Below are 19,808 nucleotides of genomic sequence, written 5' to 3'. Positions count from 1 at the left end.
AGCAAGCAAGAGATGGTACCTGATTTAATAAAAAAAAAGAATTACTTAACAGTCATACAATCGGTAATTGTATTCATGAATTATTGAGCGGTTCCTCATCTAGGAATGTCTTCTAAGGAGACATCACTTTGGGACAGGAATATCCCACCTAGGCTCTGCCAGTTCTGAAAGCACCTTTCACATATCTCTTCCCTATGCACACTAAGTCACTTCAGTCATTTCCAACTCTCTATAAACCCAGGGAATGTAGCCCACCGGGCTCCTCTGTCCATGGGATTCTCCAGGCAAGAATACTGGAGTGGGTTTTATGCCCCCCTCACGGGGATCTTCCCACCCAGGGATTGAACCCATATCTCTTATGTCTCCTACATTGGCAGGTGGGTTCTTTACCACTAGTGCCACCCGGGAAGCTCTATACTTCTTGTCCCTCTACCTCCTTATTATCATTTCTCCAAATTGCACCCATAATTTAGCAACCTTGTTTCCAAGCAGAGTAAGCAAACAGATGCACCACTCAAATTTCTGTGCACTTGAAAGACTTCTCTCCGCTTTAGATATTCTGGGAAACGGGTATGACTAAAGTGGCAATGCAGCAAAATAAAATCCATTGAGCAGGTAAAAAATTGCTCAAGTGACAAATTTGAGCATTCAGCCAATCTTATATATTCCATTTCCAATTGCTGTAGGTGGTTTGTAGCCCGAGCTCAAATTTATTGAGTTGATAGAAAAAACATGATCTTCACGGTTTCATGACCACGTGGGAGTCCAATGGTCAAGTGTTTGAGCTTTTTCAGCATCTTTCAGCAAGGAAGGATCTTTTCTTCAAAAGAAGATTAATAATTTCAGGAAGAAGACATGATTTTGTTTTAAAACCCCGAAGATCTACATTATTCTCCTCTCAGATACGCAAGATTTTCCAAAACCCATGACCATCTGCACACACACTTTAGGCACTACTGAGTTTGCTGAATCCTTCTGTCGAGTGGCAGAGAGAACAGCTGGCACCACAGCCTGGATAAGGTGTAGAATCTCCTCTTGTTCTGCAGCAACCCGAAGACCCACAGCCATAGTGATTACTCTGTAAACGTTTTGAGGAAGCGCCTTCAAAAATGGCGCCTGTTGCTTTTAGACATCCAAGATGGCGGAATCCAAGATGGCGGCCACCCAAACGGGGACTGTTTCTTTCGAAGGGACTTCAAGACGTCCCCCACTGAACTCTCAGGATTTTTAAAAAGATGGCAGGTCCTGAATTTTCATGGGGAGGGGGGATTTATCCTACTTTCTGTCATTGTTGTTGTTTAATTGCTCAGTTATTTCCCACGCAGTGTGACCCCATGCACTGTAGCCTACCAGGCTCCTCTGTCCATGGGATTTTCCAGGCAAGAATACTGGCATGGGTTAATATTTCATTTTACAAGATCTCACATGCTGTGGAGCAGCAAAGCCCTTGCACCACAACCATTCAGCTTGTGCTGTGGAGCCGGAGGGAGGGCGGGGGTGGGCACCACAAGTACTGAAGATCCTGCACTGTAGAGCCTGTCTCCACAAGAAGAGGGATCATGTCGATGAGAAGCCCGCGCGTAACTGGAGGTTACTCCCTGCTCCTCACAAGCAGAGAAAAGTCCACGCAGCGAAATAGACGCAGCACAGCCAAAGTAAATACATACAATTAAGAGAGAGAGAAAAGAAGCTAAAATGAGTCAGATGATAAACCACTTCTAAGGTTTTATCCCCCAAGTCCCTGATTCTATAGATAGGCTGAGGAATTTCTTGCATCTTGACTTCATTTTGTGTCAACCAACCCATCACTTATATAAGCCCTCTTGACTTCTTAGGCCAGCATATTGGATGCAGATTCTGGTATGTGCAGTCATACTGGTTAATTTGGCTCAATATGTTTATCCTTTTTCCCGTCTGGTACACCTCCTTTCAAATCTATTTGCCACACACATTCCTCAGGTCTCTGCTGATAATGAAAAATAACCAACTATTGCCATTTTTTTAATGTTTTCAGATTTTCCTCCTGGCTCACACTTTGTATTTGACCTCTACTCACACACTGGGAACCAATTCAAACCTTAAGTCTGGAGGCAGTGAGGTGGTAATGACAAGCTATGAGGAGAAATGACGTTCCTTACACATTAGGTACTTCAGGTGAGTTAGCTCTCCAATAAAGGAAAAATCAGTCTAATAGAATAGAGATGAGGAGGCATCTACTGGCAAAGAGGTTTCAGCAGATTTAGACATGCAGTGTGGTTATGAGAATCTAAATCCGTCTAATATTCCCATTCAAATTCTCTGGGTTCTCAACCTTTCTCATCCAATGCTGTCAATTTCAGAGACAGCCTGGTAAGGCTGTGATTCAGCACTCATTACAATTTAGCAATAAACAAGGTCAGACATTGCGTGCGTGTTTTTGCCAACTTCAGCTACGAGATATAAAAATTATAGTAAGTAGTCATGGACACTTCCTGGGCTCCTGACTTACCTTGAGCAAAGTATTTAAAACTCTGAATTTGTTGTTTTCCTTCTTTACAATCTTCAGGCAAGTCAGAGAGAGCCAGCCTACCTTACAATTATTATATTTATATTTCCATCATAAAATTCTATTGAAGAAATCACAAAACCTAGACTTTCATAAGTACTTCATTCCAGATGACCTCAGGTAATAATTACAAGCCAAGAATCAGCAGTGTTTTATTGTGCACTGACAAGATTGTCTCTTTCATATTGAACCGTTTTTTGCTTGTTTGCTTTTTGGTTTTTTGCATGCACATGTGTTCAGCGGTGTCCTACTGTTTGTGACCCTATGGACTGTAGCTCACCAGGCTTCTCTGTCCATAAGATTCTCCAGGCAAGAATACCAAAGTGGGTTGCCATTTCCTCCTCCAGGGCATCTTCTTGATCCAGGAATCGAACCCACATCTCTTGCACCTCCTGCATTGGCAAGCAAGTTCTTTACCCCTGCACCACCAAGGAAGTCCTACTCAGCAAGATTCAGATCAGATCAGATCAGTCACTCAGTCGTGTCCGACTCTTTGCGACCCCATGAATCGCAGCACGCCAGGCCTCCCTGTCCATCACCAACTCCTGGAGTTCAATCAGATTCACGTTCATCGAGTCAGCAATGCCATCCAGCCATCTCATCCTCTGTCGTCCCCTTCTCCTCCTGCCCCCAATCTCCCAGCATCAGAGTCTTTTCCAATGAGTCAACTCTTCACATGAGGTGGCCAAAGTACTGGAGTTTCGGCTTTAGCATCATTCCTTCCAAAGAAATCCCAGGGCTGATCTCCTTCAGAATGGACTGGTTGGATCTCCTTGCAGTCCAAGGGACTCTCAAGAGTATTCTCCAACACCACAGTTCAAAAGCATCAATTCTTTGGCGCTCAGCTTTCTTCACAGTCCAACTCTCACATCCATACATGACCACAGGAAAAACCATAGCCTTGACTAGACAAACCTTTGTTGGCAAAGTAATATCTCTGCTTTTGAATATGCTATCTAGGTTGGTCATAACTTTCCTTCCAAGGAGTAAGCGTCTTTTAATTTCATGGCTGCAATCACCATCTACAGTGATTTTGGAGCCCAGAAAAATAAAGTCTGACACTGTTTCCACTGTTTCCCCATCTATTTCCCATGAAGTGATGGGACCAGATGCCATGATCTTCATTTTCTGAATGTTGAGCTTTAGGCCAACCTTTTCACTCTCCACTTTCACTTTCATCAAGCGGCTTTTTAGTTCCTCTTCACTTTCTGCCATAAGGGTGATGTCATCTGCATATCTGAGGTTATTGATATTTCTCCTGGCAATCTTGATTCCAGTTTGTGTTTCTTCCAGTCCAGCATTTCTCATGATGTACTCTGCACATAAGTTAAATAAACAGGGTGACAATACACAGCCTTGAAGTACTCCTTTTCCTTGCAATGGTATGGACCTAACAGAAGCAGAAGATATTAAGAAGAGGTGGCAAGAATACACAGAAGAACTGTACAAAGAAGATCTTCACGACCCAGATAATCACAATGGTGTGATCACTGACCTAATGCCAGATGTCCTGGAATGTGAAGTCAAGTGGGCCTTAGAAAACATCACTCAACAAGATTAGACAATTCCAAATTTACATCCTCATATAAAGTAGATCTGCAACCAGTTTTGGAATTAAGTACTTCATCTGATGAGATAAAATGCAAGAAAATGAAAGCTTCAGGTTGTTGGATTCTTTGGCTTTGGGACCAGGGACCAGGCTTGATCACTGAAGAGCTTTTGTGTAGCAGAGTTTTATTAAAGTATGTAAAGGGACAGAGAAAGCTTCTGACATAGACATCAGAAGGGGGACAGAGAGTGCCCCCCTCGCTAGTCTTAGAAAAGGGAACTATATACTTTTTCAATTGGCTATTACAATAAATCAAAAGAATGTCTCAAGGTTGTAAAGATCTTACTAGACCCATTCCCACAATTTACATTTTAAAATGACAGGATTAGAACTAATAAGAGAAAGATCTTACCAGACACACTCCCATAATATGTATTTTAAGATGACAGGATTAGTCAGAATGTTCTCAAGAAGGAAAAACATGTCTTCCAGTAGGATACTTTGTTGTCATTGGTACCGAGTTTAAGGGAAAACAAATCCTTGAGCAAGGTTAGTTGTTTTGTTGTGCAATCATTAGCTCTGGGCTTAAAGGGGAAAAAAGTTTGTCCTTTCCTTTTCCATGAGAATTCCAGACCCCTATCTCCTCTTTGAGAGCCTCAGACCCTTTTCTCCTCCTTGGGCACCCTGGACTTCTTATCAACCTGCCTAGGAATTGACACTCTCAAAATGAAAAGGATTCCAGGTATTTTAAGCAAGAGAGGAGCTAATACAAATATGAAGTGTGTATAAAATCAGTTAAAGAGCCTGGGGGGGGGGGGTGAGGAAAGAAATCCACAGCCATTTCTTACACTATTATTTACATTGGTGCAAAAGTAATTGCGGTTTTGGACCCTGAATTTCAAATCATTATAACTAGATTCAAATATATCTTTATTAATAAAATAGGAACCATTGCAATCAACACATTTTTGACAATGAGAAATAAGTTTGTTTATTCCTACAGCATAAAAATCCATGCCTCAGGATTTGATGGACTCTTGGAAAGCATTTTATGCATCAGGCTGGTTATGAAAACGTTTTCCCTGCAAAAAGTTGTCAAGATACTTGAAGAACTGGTAATTGGTTGGAAAGAGGTCTGGTGAACATGGCAGATGAGGCAAAACTTTGTAGCACAATTTGTTCAACTTTTGAAGTAATGGTTGTGTAACTTAAGATTGGGCATTGTCTCAGAGAAGAACTGGGCTCTTTCTGTTGACTCATGTCGGCTGCAGGAATTGCAGTTTTTACTGGAGCTCATCAATTTGTTGAGCACACTTCTCAGATGTAATGGTTTCATCAGGATTGAGAAAGCTGTAGTGGATCAGATGGGCAGCAGACCACCAAACAGTGACCATGACCTTCTTTTGGTGCAAGTTTGAATTTGGGAAGTGCTTTGGAGCTTCTTCTTGGCCCAACCACTGAATCAATCATCACTAGTCTTCATGTAGTGATGACTGTTGTCACTTTTCATCACAAGTCACAATCTGATCAAGAAATAGTTTGTTGTTGTTGCATACAATAAGAGGAAGACAACACTTCAAAATGATCATTTTTTTTTGATTTGCACTCAGCTCATGAGACACTGTCATGAGCTGGGAATCCTTGATAGCTAACTCAGTTGGTAAAGAAGCCACCTGCAATGCAGGAGACCCCAGTTCGATTCCTGGGTTAGGCAGATCTGCTGGAGAAGGGATAGGCTACCCACTCCAGTATTCCTTAGCTTCCCTTGTGGCTCAGCTGGTAAAGAATCTGCCTGTAGTGTGGGAGACATGGGTTTGATGCCTGGGTTGGGAAGATCCCCTGGAGAAGGGAATGGCTGCCCACTCCAGCATTCTGGCCTGGAGAATTCCATGGACCATATAGTCCATGGGGTCACAAAGAGTCTAACATGACAGCAATTTTTACTTCGCTTCACTCCATGAGAAACGTACCAAGCTTTTCCATCGTTCTAGGTGCTTCAAATGTCTAACGTTGAGTTCTCAGGCGGCTTCTCATGTAGGTGTAAGAGGATCAGCTTCAATCACTGCTCTCACTTGGCTTCTCTGATGGTTCAGATACTAAATAGTCTGCCTGCAATGCAGGAGATGTGGGTTTGATTCCTGGGTCAGAAAGATCCCCTGGAGAAGGAAATGGCACCCCACTCCAGTATTCTTGCTTGAAGAATCCCACGGCCAGAGGAGCCTGACTGGCTGCATTCCATGGGGTAGAAAACATCAGCTACTGATGGGGGGCTGCTACGCTTCTCAACTTCAAGGCTCTTGTCTCCTTTGCAGAACCTCTTGAGCCACCAATGCACTGTACATTTGTTATCAGTCCCTGGGCCAAATGCATTGTTGATGTTGTGAGTTTTCTCCACTGCTTTACTACCCATTTTGAACTCAAATAAGAAAATTTTGCTTGAATTTGTTTTTTGTGTAACATTACCATAGTCTAAAATACATATATAAACTAAACAGCATGTAGTAAGTCATTGGGTCTCCCGGGTAGCTCAGCAATGCAGGAGGCCCTAGTTTGATTCCTGGGTTGGGAAGATCCCCTGGAGAAGGGATAAGGTACCCACTCCAGGGGCTTCCCTGGTGTCTCAGATAGTAAAAATTCTGCCTGCAATGCAGGAGACCCGGGTTTGATCCCTGGGTTGGGAAGTTCCTCTGGAGGAGGACATACAACCCACTCCAGTATTATTGCCTGGAGAATCCCTATGGACAGAGAGGCCTGGTGGGCTACAGTCCACGGGTCACAAAGAGTCAGACATGACTGAGTGACTAAGCACACACACACACACACACACACACACACTAAGTCATTAGCAAAAAGCATAAAGCAAAAAATTCACATTAAAATGGTGTATAACACAGCCACATTTATTTAAGAACGTATTCCAAAATCAAATGGCAAATTCAATAATGCAAAACCGCAATTACTTTTGCACCAATCTAATATAGCCAAGAACACTCTGCTGTAGCCTTTATCCTGAGAGCAGACCCTCCTGTTACTGCTTTTCAACCTCAGTGAAGTTCATGACCAGACGCTGGAACACTGAGTATGGCAATCATGCCTGATCTCTACCTAAGCCCAGACATCCAAAGGCGGACTTCACTTCGACTTCACTTCAGCCTTGGAAGGTGTATGGTCAACTGAGAATGATGAATACCACACCAACTGACCGTATTTAGGACTTGTCTAAAAGAGTTGACTCTCAGAACTTGCCACGCCAACAATAATCACTGTATTCCTTCTTTTATCCTTCAAGGCTCTTATGTATTTTAAAAGTCTTCTCTACTTTTAGTTTTTACTTTAGTGGGTTTTAGCAGAAACAAATTATAGACTAAATACATTGTAGGAGGGAATTAGAGTATTGCCACCCACGTGATAGAGAATTGCACTAGATATCGAACGAGCTTTACGTGTATTTAAACTCATTTAGCCCTTGCACCAAATCTACTAGGAATGCTGGCTACAGTTTAAACAACTTGCCCAAAGTCACATGATTAGTAAGAAGCCAGGTCAGGATTTCCACACCTCATCTGTGCTATAGAAAAGCCTAAGGTGATCTCTACACTTTAGAAATATTCACACTAATTATCTCACGCTCTTTGTGAGAAAGACGAGGAGGCAGCTTGTCATGAAGTATTTGCCAGGTCATTTTGGTTGTTTGCTGTGTTCTAATCAAGGGGCTTCAATGTCTTTGCGAAGAAGCTAGACTCTAATAGAAAAGACTGAGCCTGATCACTGAGAATCCAGAACATGTTTAAAGATGTAGTAATATTCACAAGACACATTATTTAAAAGTAGGAGATTTATGGCAGCCAGTGGTTCTGGGCTTCCCAGGTGGCACTAGTGATAAAGAGCTCGCCTGCCAATGCAGGCGTCCTAAGGTGGCAGGATCAGTCCCTGAGCTGGGAAGATCTCCTGGAGGAGGGCATGAAAACCCACTCCGGTATCCTTGCCTGGAGAAATCCCATGGACAGAGGACCCTGGTGGCCTAGGGTCTATAGGGTTGCAAAGAGTCAGACATGACTGAAGCGACTTAGCACAGCACAGCACAATGGTTCTGTGATGGCAAAGACCTTAATGAGACAACTTAGTCTTCATTATCATTATTAGTGAATTCAGCCTCTTCTAATTTGCTACTGGAGAGAAACCTGTCGGTGGCTTTCCCAAGGATTAAATAAAGCAAAATCTCAAGGTATCTAACACTTGCTACGCATACACTTTTGTGACTAAATTTTACTTCCCAGGGGAATCTGGGTCATGATCTTCATTAAAAGCTGGTAATTCCATGACTGCATGTACCCAGAAGGATGGTTGGGTCATTAATCCTTGGCGTGCCTTGCTATACTGATAAAATATATAATTTTGGAAATAAAGAGATCAGGTTGGTCATTTTTAGATTTCCTTGGTTTTATCTGCAGAACAGTCCACCACCTTACAGTGGGCTTCAGTTATCTCATCTTTAAAATGGGTGATGCCCTTGATGATAGCAACAGTCTGTAAATATGGATTCTCAATATTCACTCTAATTCTAGCAATAATCACGAGAAAACTCAAAAGCTCTCCAACAGGGGTGGAGGCAACCCATTCACTGCTACCATTCTTTGGGCATCTTAAAAAGTAAGTAGCTGGAAGTAAATCATAAGTTTCAGAATTATTGGTGGGGCCCCATCTTCTGTTCGTGTTATAGAAAGCAAATGTAGTACCTTGAATACCTGATGGCCTTTAATATTCATCTTTCCATCCATAAGGGTAAACTGCTATCAAGAGGAGTAAAAGTGTAAACCACTTTAGATAGGAAATTCAATTTGCTTTCACTCCTGTCAAGATTTTGTCGACCTAATGAGAAGCTATGTTTGTAAACAACTTGCCATCTGCTGAACTGAATTTGTCAAGGAGTATTGAGGCTGGAAGAAGCAAATAGGACAATGGTGAATGAAAAGGGCCATTTTCCCAATTTCCAGAGGTTGATTGAGAAAATCAGGGGATCCTGCAGGGATAGTTAAGAGAACATTGTTGTTCTACATAATATAAGAGAAATGTAGAGAAAATTGTTACAGAGTAGCAGCTGCCTACTTTGGGAATTCTTTTGATTTCATTTGAGTTTTCATCTATTCACAGGAGACACTTCTCTTAACACAACAATCATTTTTATTATCTTTTTCATAGATATTTTTATTTTCTTATAGAATTGATAAACTTGGTTTCACATGGCTTCAAATAATTGAATGCTGACTATTTTTGTTTCTTATACTTTGTGTTTTTAAATTTTCACTCAGGGTACATTAGGGTGAGTTTCTTAGAAATTTGGCAGTCATCAGAGAAGGGAAAACACCAAATACTGATTAATCAAAATAAAGTTGCTGTAAAAAAAAGCAAAACTTGGGCCATGCATAGGTTCATGGACATCATTTAAATATACAGAATTAAGCAGTCAGAAGTTATAACATGAAGTTAGTTATACTTTACGTTTTTCAACAAGTAAGAGACACCTTTAAGTTCAGCCTCACCCTTTCATAAAATGACAGTCGGACCTGCAGTGAAATTTAAACCTTGAGCAGGAGGCTCAAGAAGGAGGCTTCCAGGGAAGGCTGCCAGATTAGCATGCAAAAGACTTATTTGCAAGGACTCTTGCAATCCGCAGCTGTGAAAGGGATGAATAAGAAGGAAAGTCAGGGTAGGGGGAGAAGTGAAGCTGCTATGAAATCTTAAATGAAGCCTAAACTGAACCTGCAGTCCATTTGTAAGAAGACTTGACCACTCTGAGCTGATCCAAGTTGCAGTAAAATACCCAGACCAAGACAACAGTCACCAGGCAATGGTGCTGTTGACCTGGAGAAGAGGATAGAGGTGAATATTCTTTCTTGGCTGTTGTTTAGTCACTAAGTCATGTCCAGCTCTGTTTGCCACCATCTGGACTATAGCCCAACAAGCTCCTCTGTCCATGGGGTTTCCTGGGCAAGAATACTTGAGTGGGTTGCCATTTCCTTCTCCAGGGATCTTTCCAACTCAGGGATCAAACCCACATCTCCTGCATTGGCAGGCAAATTCTTTACCACTGAGCCACCAAGGAAGGCCCCCTCTCTCTTTAGACTCAAGCTTTCCACCAACAGCACTGAGCTCTTTCTGGACAGCTGGCCACACAGGCATATCTTGCTCTCCTTAATGTTGCTCTCTAATTTGGCATCCCTTCTGGTGGCTATTCATCTTAGTGGCCTCTGCTCCAAACTTCTCCATCTTTCCTCTCTCCATCTATACTCAGTTGTCTTGTTCCATCCTCTACTGCTAATTGTTATGTTGGGATAAGACACATATCCCCAACTTCCATCATAATAGCTAGTAAATGCTCCACTTCTTGAAAATTTTGGCAGCATGAAATCCTTTTAGTAATGATGCCTGGTATCAAGGGAATGAAGACACTGGTGGCAACTCCAAGCAGAGTGGAGGATGATGGAACAAAGAGGAAAAACAGGGAATTTAAACACCTTTTAAATGGCATAACTATGGGCTGCATATGGCTTCCCTGGTGACTCAGAAGCTAAAGCATCTGCCTGCAATGCAGGAAACCTGGGGTCGATCCCTGGGTTGGGAAGATCCCCTGGCGAAGGAAATGGCAACCCACTCGAGTATTCTTGCCTGGAAAATCCCATGGATGGAGAAGCCTGGCAGGCTACAGTCCATGGAATTGCAAAGAGTTGGACATGACTTGAGTGGCTTCACTTTCTTTCTTTTATGGGCTGCCTAGAGTTAAACTTACTGATATACCATTGAGAGATTACATCATGTGAAAGTTGCAAACATGCCTCACCAGCTCTCCCAGAGACATCTACAGAAATGCCAAAGGAAATGACTATGTTTTAAATCTTAAAGTAATAATTCAAGCAATAGATGAGCATACCCAAACTATGGCAGCATTGATGGGTCCCTGCTCAAAGTTTCATCACTCCTGGACTCATGAGACAGCATCTCTCTCTAGCTGAGGATTTCATGGAAGGGCATACTGTGAGCACACACAACAGGAGTACAGGAAGGCACTTAGTTCTACCAGAAGGGATAGCAAGGGAAAGGAAAGAGACTAGAAATTACAGGAAGAGGTTGGATGCGGTTAGTATAACTAAATGACCGCTACGAACTAGGTGCTCTTCTCGTAACTTTCAATGAATTCTCACAGCAACACTATGGTAGATGTTTTTATTATATCTTTAAATAAATATATATATATGAAACAAACAAGTATTAAAGAAGTTAGTTATTGACTAGGGAAAACAGCTGGTAAGTGAATGAACAAAGATAAGTTCAAAGCATTTGAACTCCAAAACCAAGGCTTTTCCCATCATCTAACACTCTCATATATCTTATGCCTTGGGGATTCTTAACCAACCTTTTTTTTTTTTTTAATTTTGGCAGCGCTGGGTCTTCACTGTGCTGCATGCTTTCTCTAGTTGTGGCATTGTGTCCTGTGGACTTAGCTGCCCAGTGGCCCGTGGGATCTTATTCCCAGAGCAGAGATGGAACTCCTGTTCCCTTCACTGGAAGCGGGACTCTTAACCAGCAGACCCACAGGGAAGGCTCTTAAATAAATTTCAATAACAGCAGTTCAACTTTCTAGTACTTAGAGGATTCATATTTTAAACGACTTGTTAATATTTTTAATAACTTCCTGGCTGAGATGTAAATATTCTCATATTTTCTAAATGAACCCTGATTATTTTAACTTATACCCATGCCATAAATGATTTATATATTTAAATATGTTTACTCTTATGTCCATAATACACATTGCCTCTTTTTCTGTAAAAAAAAAAAAAAAAAAAAAGTACTTAACACCATTATTTCCTGGTCTGTACTTTGATCACTCTGCTGTAAAATACATATGTTTATGTTTTTTATTTGTGTGTGTGTGTGTGTTTGCCTGTTAAAATAGTAGTAATGTAGTGTAATCATTTTGTTTTCCTTTCTTTCTTCCTTATGCTGTTTTTGTTGGTTTGCTTTGGTTTACTTTTCAGATCACCTTAGCTTTTTAAAATAGACTCACTATAGTAATTCTTTCATTAATAAATTCTATCTTTATTAAAATAAATGATTTCCAAAACATGTCTCTGAAGTTTTGAATTTCCCTCACTATGGAAAAATAGTTAAGATTAATAAGAATGTGTTTTTCCTTGAGGTGACTCCATCTATGATTTATTTATATTTAAGTAGTATTAGAGATGTTTCTAAACTGCTAGATAGAATTTTAATGTTTGAAAAAATACTATTAAATACTTGCATAATGTTTACTTTGATAAATCATTTTTAAAATGCTATTTTGGTCTTTTATAAAGGCAGAACAATATTTACTTAACTAACATTTAAAAATAATTATTTTACTAATTTGGTTTCATTTGATTAAATTCTAGAATTAATGGACTTTAAAAATTTGATAACAAAGAGCTAATGAATAAAAATCATAAATAACAGGTTGTAAAAAGGTAAACAGATAGAGATGCCTCAACCTGAGCTCCAAGGATGACTTTCCAAACATACAATTAAAAGTCATTCATTTAAATCCCACATACAGCTGATAACACATGGTGCCCGTCTTTATGGGAAAACAATCTAAAGAAAGAGTGGACATCTGTATCTGTGTCGCCGATTCACTTTGCTGTGCAGCTTAGACTATTGTGACACAACGCTGAGAATGAGCTATGCACGGGCGCGTGTGTCTGTGCTGCCACACTCGGCTCTTTGCAACCCCACGGACTGTATTCGCCAAGCTCCTCTGTTCATGGAATTTTGCAGGCAAGAATACTGGAGTGGGTTGCTATTTCCTACCCCAGGAGAAATCACCTAAGTGCTCCAATAAAAATTATAAAGTCATTTATTTAAAGTATCAATCAGTCTGTTATAAGCTATGAGAAAGTCTGCATTAGGGAACATCTTTAATAAAACAGTATATCATTATTAAATTCAGATGTATGATGTAATCAAATAAAGGTACTGTTTACTGTTTACTGCAGGGATTCTTAGGTAATGATATTGAGGCTAAACATTTTGAAATTAATATCCCCCTGTTATCTAAGCAGTGGTTTTATAAATATATTGAAGGTCCTGAAAAGAAGCATTTTCTAATATTTGACATTCTTGTCCTTTATTGTTTTTAGACTACAACTGCATACTTTTTGAAGGTTTAAAGATAAGAAATGGCAGAGTCAGGGATAGAATCTGTTTCATTTCATCTAAAATAAACATTTATCAATCATAATTTTCCTGGATATTCTTCTCATAATTTTCTGTTGGATATTTAAAGTTTAACAGCTATTGTATAAAAGGCCGGCAAAGATACAGATGAATTTAATGTTTTAAGAAACAATTTTGCTTTATACAATTGTAGGGAAATCTACCTTTGATATTTTTCATTGAGATAAAGTATTTTATAAATGTGTCTACTTAGTAATATTGCTTGAATTTTCCTGTTTTAAAGGGAAGGTAATTGCATTAATCAGAAAGAGCTTTGTTCCACTTTCTTCTCTTTTTATTCATTTGTAATTTTTCAGCAGTAGTGGTTAGGAATGAATCCCTGTCACTGCACTGAGCTCTTGAAATAAATTATCTCACTGAGTCCTCATATGTTTTAGTACCCCATTTCACATAGAAGGAAACTGAGGCTCAGGGACTTTAAATAATGTTACACAGGTACAAAGTGAGAGTTGTGATCCCACAACTTATTCTTTAAGTGACTGTGCTTGTTGCTTCCCAGACATACTGAGTTTACTCTTGTTACAGCTAATGGGAGACATGCCTGTCCTTATGATAAAATTAAGGAAACTGAGGGAATGCTCCCTGATTTCCACTTCATCCACATTTTTTGTAAAATTGATAAGAACCTAGGACATAAAGCAGTCCAATTAAACAAAGCTAAACTTGAAAGAAAAATTAACAAGGATGAAACAGAATTTAAAGAACTTAAAAAGTCAACCAAATTCTGATGCATTCAAATGTAAAAGAGAAGCCTGAGAAGTGAATGCTCTCACTCAAAATGCAAGAGAGACTTGAGCTATGTAGCCCAGAGTCTGGACATTAATTCCATATATTTGCAGAAAGTAAGTGACAATTATTGAGCACTTGGTATGTGTCAAGCATGGTGCTGAGTTGTTGCTGAGGTAAATTTTGCAATTACCCTTTGTACATATGAGAGAATGGAAGCACAGATGTGTCCAAGGCCCAAGCATTAGTATGGGCTGCAGCAAGGATGAATCGGGCTCTCGACAGCTTTGAACTCAGAATGAAAGCAATTCACCATCTTTCAGTAATTTAGCTTCCCACCCAGCAGGCTGTATAGAAGCTGCTGGTCTCTATCAGGTGTAACTGTTCTCTATTACAAAGCAGTGGTTTTTCCCTTACTTCAGACACACTTCAGGAGCATCCTATATCCCAATTAACCAGGGCCACCACTATGTGAACTATTTAACAATAGAAAGAGCTGTGGGCTGATCTATCAAAACAGACACTGGCCCAAACAGAAGAGAAATTGGCTCCAGACCATGGGATTGGTGGCATCGTCTTACAACTACCAAAGAATTGGCCTGAAAACAATTACACTCTGCAGTCTAGGACTAGAATAGAAAGTATTTATTTTTTCTTCCCTTAGCATCAGAATATTTGACCTTCTGTATTTATTGATCAAGGAAAGATGGGATTAAAAAGAAAATAAGGCTGATATAAACCCCGGTGAGGGAGCTGCTTTGAGACTATTTTCACAACCATGAGCAGAAAGTATACAGAAGGAAAAAAAGAAAAACAACCCAGCTGAGGAGGATGCATGTTTCTTAATTACAACTAGATTACGAAACCAAGAATGGTATTGATTGCAGAAAGGAACTGTGTGACAGCTGGTAGACTATCGCATCTGCACTGCAGAGCCATTACAACCCTCTTCCGTTCGGCTGTCACCGGCCCACTCTCAATCAAGCGTGGATGCACACTGCCGTAGTCTGTGGTGTAGCAGAATGAAATACACCTTTGCCATTTACCATTATAGATTTCTGAAACAGAAAGTTATTACCTTGATTTTTTGTTAAGCGTTTCAATTTCTTGATGTCTTTGGAACACTCGTTTTGATACTCACCCACGTGAAACAGTTCCTGAATTAATTTCAGTATAACCATGCCTACATGTCCTCTGCAGATCAGAAAGGGGAAAAGGGGATAGCTACTCTACAAAGAAGTCAGTCCTCTTTGTAGGACAGTGTTCTATCCTGTTCAGTGGATCCCACTCACCAATGAAACAGAAGACCTGGTATTGCTTTGTGTTACACTAGGGAATCTCCTTTTCCCCAACTGTTCAGGAAAGAAGAACGTGTGTGCGTGTGTGCTCAGTCCCATCTGACTCTTTGAGACCACATGTAGCCCACCAGGCTCCTCTGTCCATGGAATTTCCCAGACAAGAATATTGGGGTGGGTTGCCTGTTCCTACCAATGGCATCTTCTTGACCCAGGGATTGAAGCCAAGTCTCTTGTGTCTCCTGCACTGGCAGGTAGATTCTTTACCACTGAGCCACCTGGGAAGCCCGGTACAAGAAGAAAGAACAGAGGAAATAAACAAACTGCCTGTCAAACTTGTATTGAGAATGGTTATACACAGTGATGTGGGATTTTGAATGCTAACTACCTCTAAATAGATGATTCCTTACAATCTGATTTTAATAATTCTAATAATTATTCTGATCTTAATCCTCAAGAAGCTTCATTTCACCACGTAAAGTTGGCAACATGTCTCCCTGTGCTTGTGAATTGGGTGTCTGGAAAATACAGAGGCTGAATGTCATTTATTTCAATCCCAGATGATGCATTAACTACTATGCTTGTGTGCTGGGTTGCTTCAGTCATGTCTGACTCTGGGATCCCATGGACTGTAGCCCACCAAGCTCCTCCATCCATGGGATTCTCCAGGCAGGAATACTGGAGTGGGTTGCCATGCCCTCCTCCAGGGGATCTTCCCAATCCAGGGACTGAACCTGAGGCTCTTATGTCTCCTGCATTGGCAGGCGGCTTCTTTACCACTAGCGCCACCTGAGAGGCCCATTAACTGCTTTGTGTGCCAGTCACTCAGTTGTGTCCAGCTCTTTGCAACCCCATGGACTGTGGCTTGCTGGGCTCCTCTGTCCATGGGATTCTCCAGCCAAGAATACTGGAGTGGATTGCCATTCCCTTCTCCAGGGGATCTTTCTGACCCAGGGATCGAACCCAGGTTTCCTGCATTGCAGGTGGATTCTTTATCAGCTGAGCCACTAGGGAAGATGACTGACTGCTCTACATGCCTCCAATTCTGTCAGCCACCACATGTGTTCATCTAAGGTAAAAGAAACTGATAACCCTTCAAAGTGTAAGTTATTAGCAAGGCCAACTGGCAGGTCAGTGACAGAGGCAGGTTTCAAAAAAAAAAAAAAAATCAGCCTGATACAAATTTGAATAACTATCACTCTCCACTGCTTCCTTCTTTATGGGAATATAATTTCTAGGAGAGACTATTTACTATCATGGTAATAACCAAGATAATACAATGTGAACCTTTAAATGATATATGCTGTATTTTTGGTATAGGATGTGACACAGTGAATAATGACTGTCCCTTTTGATATTGCTGATGGAAACAAACAAAAACAATCTAACTCTGTTTTTTATATGTGAAGAATTCATTCTGACTAGCACACTGTCAAAATGTTTTTTTCTTTGACTCTGTGTTGCCCAATACTTTGCATATTTTTCGTGGTGGTGACATTTTGTTGCAAGAAGATTCTTTAAGATAGCTCTTTATATCCCTTTTGCAAGCTGGCTCAGTTTTGAGGCTGTGTATAAAATATTCTTCAAATCATTTTAATAGTTCTCTTAAACATATCCTGAGTCCATTTCAAGCTTTCAGTTAATGTATGACAAAACCAAAATTCTGCAAAAAATAGCAATGGGTTACCAAAAAATATTAAAGAAAATATGTTTTGCTTTTGAGCAAAACTTATTCTACATAATTCACAATTCTACAGCTCTTTCTGAGGCTTAAAAAAATTTTTTTGGCCACAGTAGATTGACTGGATATCTATTTTCTGAGATGCTGCTGTGTGTGAAGAGCTGATTCCACAGAGAGCCTGACGTCACCGCTGGGCCCCCTGTCCTTCAAACACATTTTCTCCAGAAGCATGTGTGGGGTATGTGCCATTGGCTGGACAGCGTACTCAGCACTGAACGGGACACAGCTGTCAATAGAATACGTGCTCCATCTCTCAGAACCCAGAGCACAGGCATGAAACAGACCCATGCAAAGTTCAAAAATATCAGTGGCACAAACAAGAGTAACTGCTAGAGAAACTGCACAGAGAGTTCACATCTTGGGTAGGTGTGACCCAAGCTTTCCAAGTCAATGCTTGGTCGGGGTGGTGGTGCATTCAAATTGTATCTTAAGGGAGCAAAATGTCACCAGACAAGGTGTTTGAGATCTTTGGAGTTAGACTTAAAGATTTTAATTCATTTGGTCATTTAAAAGATATATATATATATATATATATATATATATATATATATATATATATCTGATCCAGAGTCCATAACGCATGAGGAGGAAATACTGGTAAGGAGTATCAGGCAGCAATGTGCGGCAGGACACATATGTTACATAAAGAGTTTGATTCTTCTCTTAAGGTCACATTAATGACACATTTTGAAATTCAGACAGTGTCACACCGGGTATTCTTTACAGATTACCCTTTATCCCTCTGGCAAGGCTGAAGTGGAAAGAGAGGAGAGGAAGGATCTTGACCGTGTCACACATTTGAGAGATTAAGTACTGGAACTAGGATTGTTAGCTGATTGTTTTATAGGTGCCTGAACTCTCCAAGGGCTTCTCTGGTAGCTCAGATGGTAAAGAATCTGCCTGCAATGCAGGAGATTCAGGTCTGATCCCTGGGTTGAGAGAAGATCCCCTGGAGAAGGGAAGGTCTACCCACTCCAGTATTCTTGCCTGGAGAATTCCATTCACAGAAGGAGGGGAGCTCTCCAAGAACGCAAAGAGAGGGAAATAGCCTAGGCTGTGAGTTGAGCACTAGCAGCTTCCAGGAAAGATTTTTGATGATGCAAAGTTAAGTCTTCTGGAAAACTGTCTTACTCAGCACCAAAACTTACCTGGTCTCAGTGAATATTTGCTGAATGAAAACAAAACTAACAAAGACCCATACTAAGCCAAAACAGGGAGTTTAATAGACTCTCTGATCAGCACAGTTTTATATTTGATCGGGGAAAGATGGACTCATGATGGAAGCTTATTATGGCAAAGGATAAGAATTCCCCTAAAGGTACATTGAAACGTTCACCTAGTTTAGACCTCATACCAAGAACGTGGACAAATGAGATCATCAGTTGGTGTGTATGTTCCAGTGACACTCGGTTTGGAGTTAAACATTAAAAATTCTTTACCCTTGACTTTCTGTAAAACTAATGAAATAAAGCTTGTATAATAGCCTCTAAAGCAAACATTCTATATTTGTGCTATGAAAAACAGGTCTAACTCCAGAAGCCCGTTTGCTAACACCCTAATAGATTCTGACATATGAGCATCTTCAGCAGGATTTACAAAATATTTAAAGCAACCTCTCAAGTATGAAACAAATTCATTACCCAAAATAACCTGACTCAAGTCCTTTTAATACTTCTCTCAGCTCACCCTGTGGATATACACAGAGCTTGATTCCATCTGAAGCTTTCAAGTCACATCAGTGTGCAGACATCAAATAATCACAAAAACAGAACTACTGTTAAAATCTAGGAGTGGAAGACCAAGGAAATTCAGATATTTGGAGGTTTGTAAAAATATTCCTTTGATTTGTCAAAAATAGTGAATGTGCCCACTGGGTGAAGTTGTGATACCTCTATCATTAAAAATTTTAAACACTAAGAATTTGTCCTGAGGACTAGCCAGTCTTAAGGCTAGTTGAACAATTTAGAGGCAAGAAAACAGTTAAGAAGGATCCATGGAGTCAGGCGCCGTTATTATTATTATTTTGGATTGATTTCCATTCTGGTGCTCAGTGGGACTGTAAGAGATTGTTGTCTGTAATCACCAATTCTGAAATTTTCAATGACTTGGTGTAAATTTGAAAAGTTAACTCAATTAAAGTCTGATTTTATTAAGGCCCTGTCACTTTGCTTCATCTACTAAACACCAAGGTCATCTATCATTTTTCTATCTAACATATAACTTTGATGTGTTATCACATTTATCAACAGGTATGTACACCTCTCATATCTTAGATATTCCATTGAGTTTTTAATGAGAGAATGTCAAGTTATTACATGAGCTCTGAGACACTGGGATGTGTTAAAAAAAAACAAGTTTATTACACAGTCTGTGGGCTTCTTAGCAGCGGAGTCATGTTTTTCTCTGAATCCCCAGTAGAACCTAACAAAGTGCTCTGTAAAAAGTAGATGAGAAGTAAATGCATGGGATGATCAAATGAAGTTCTTTAGAAACATGGCAGAGGGGAAGACAGTCTTGACTTGGCCACACCTGTATTTATTCTTCTATCAAACCTCTGAACTCAGACCAGTGCCTAGGGCAAGGCCGATGTCTCCTAAACCTTTTTGAATTAAAGATATTCCTTGACTAAGGATCTAGTCTCCATAGAGTAAAGTCTGTACCTCTTGGAAAAAGTAACCAAGA

The sequence above is a fragment of the Bos javanicus genome, chromosome 10, assembly GCF_032452875.1.
Source record: "Bos javanicus breed banteng chromosome 10, ARS-OSU_banteng_1.0, whole genome shotgun sequence".
Lineage (NCBI taxonomy): Eukaryota > Metazoa > Chordata > Mammalia > Artiodactyla > Bovidae > Bos > Bos javanicus.
Note: the sequence above shows the minus strand (reverse complement) of the source record.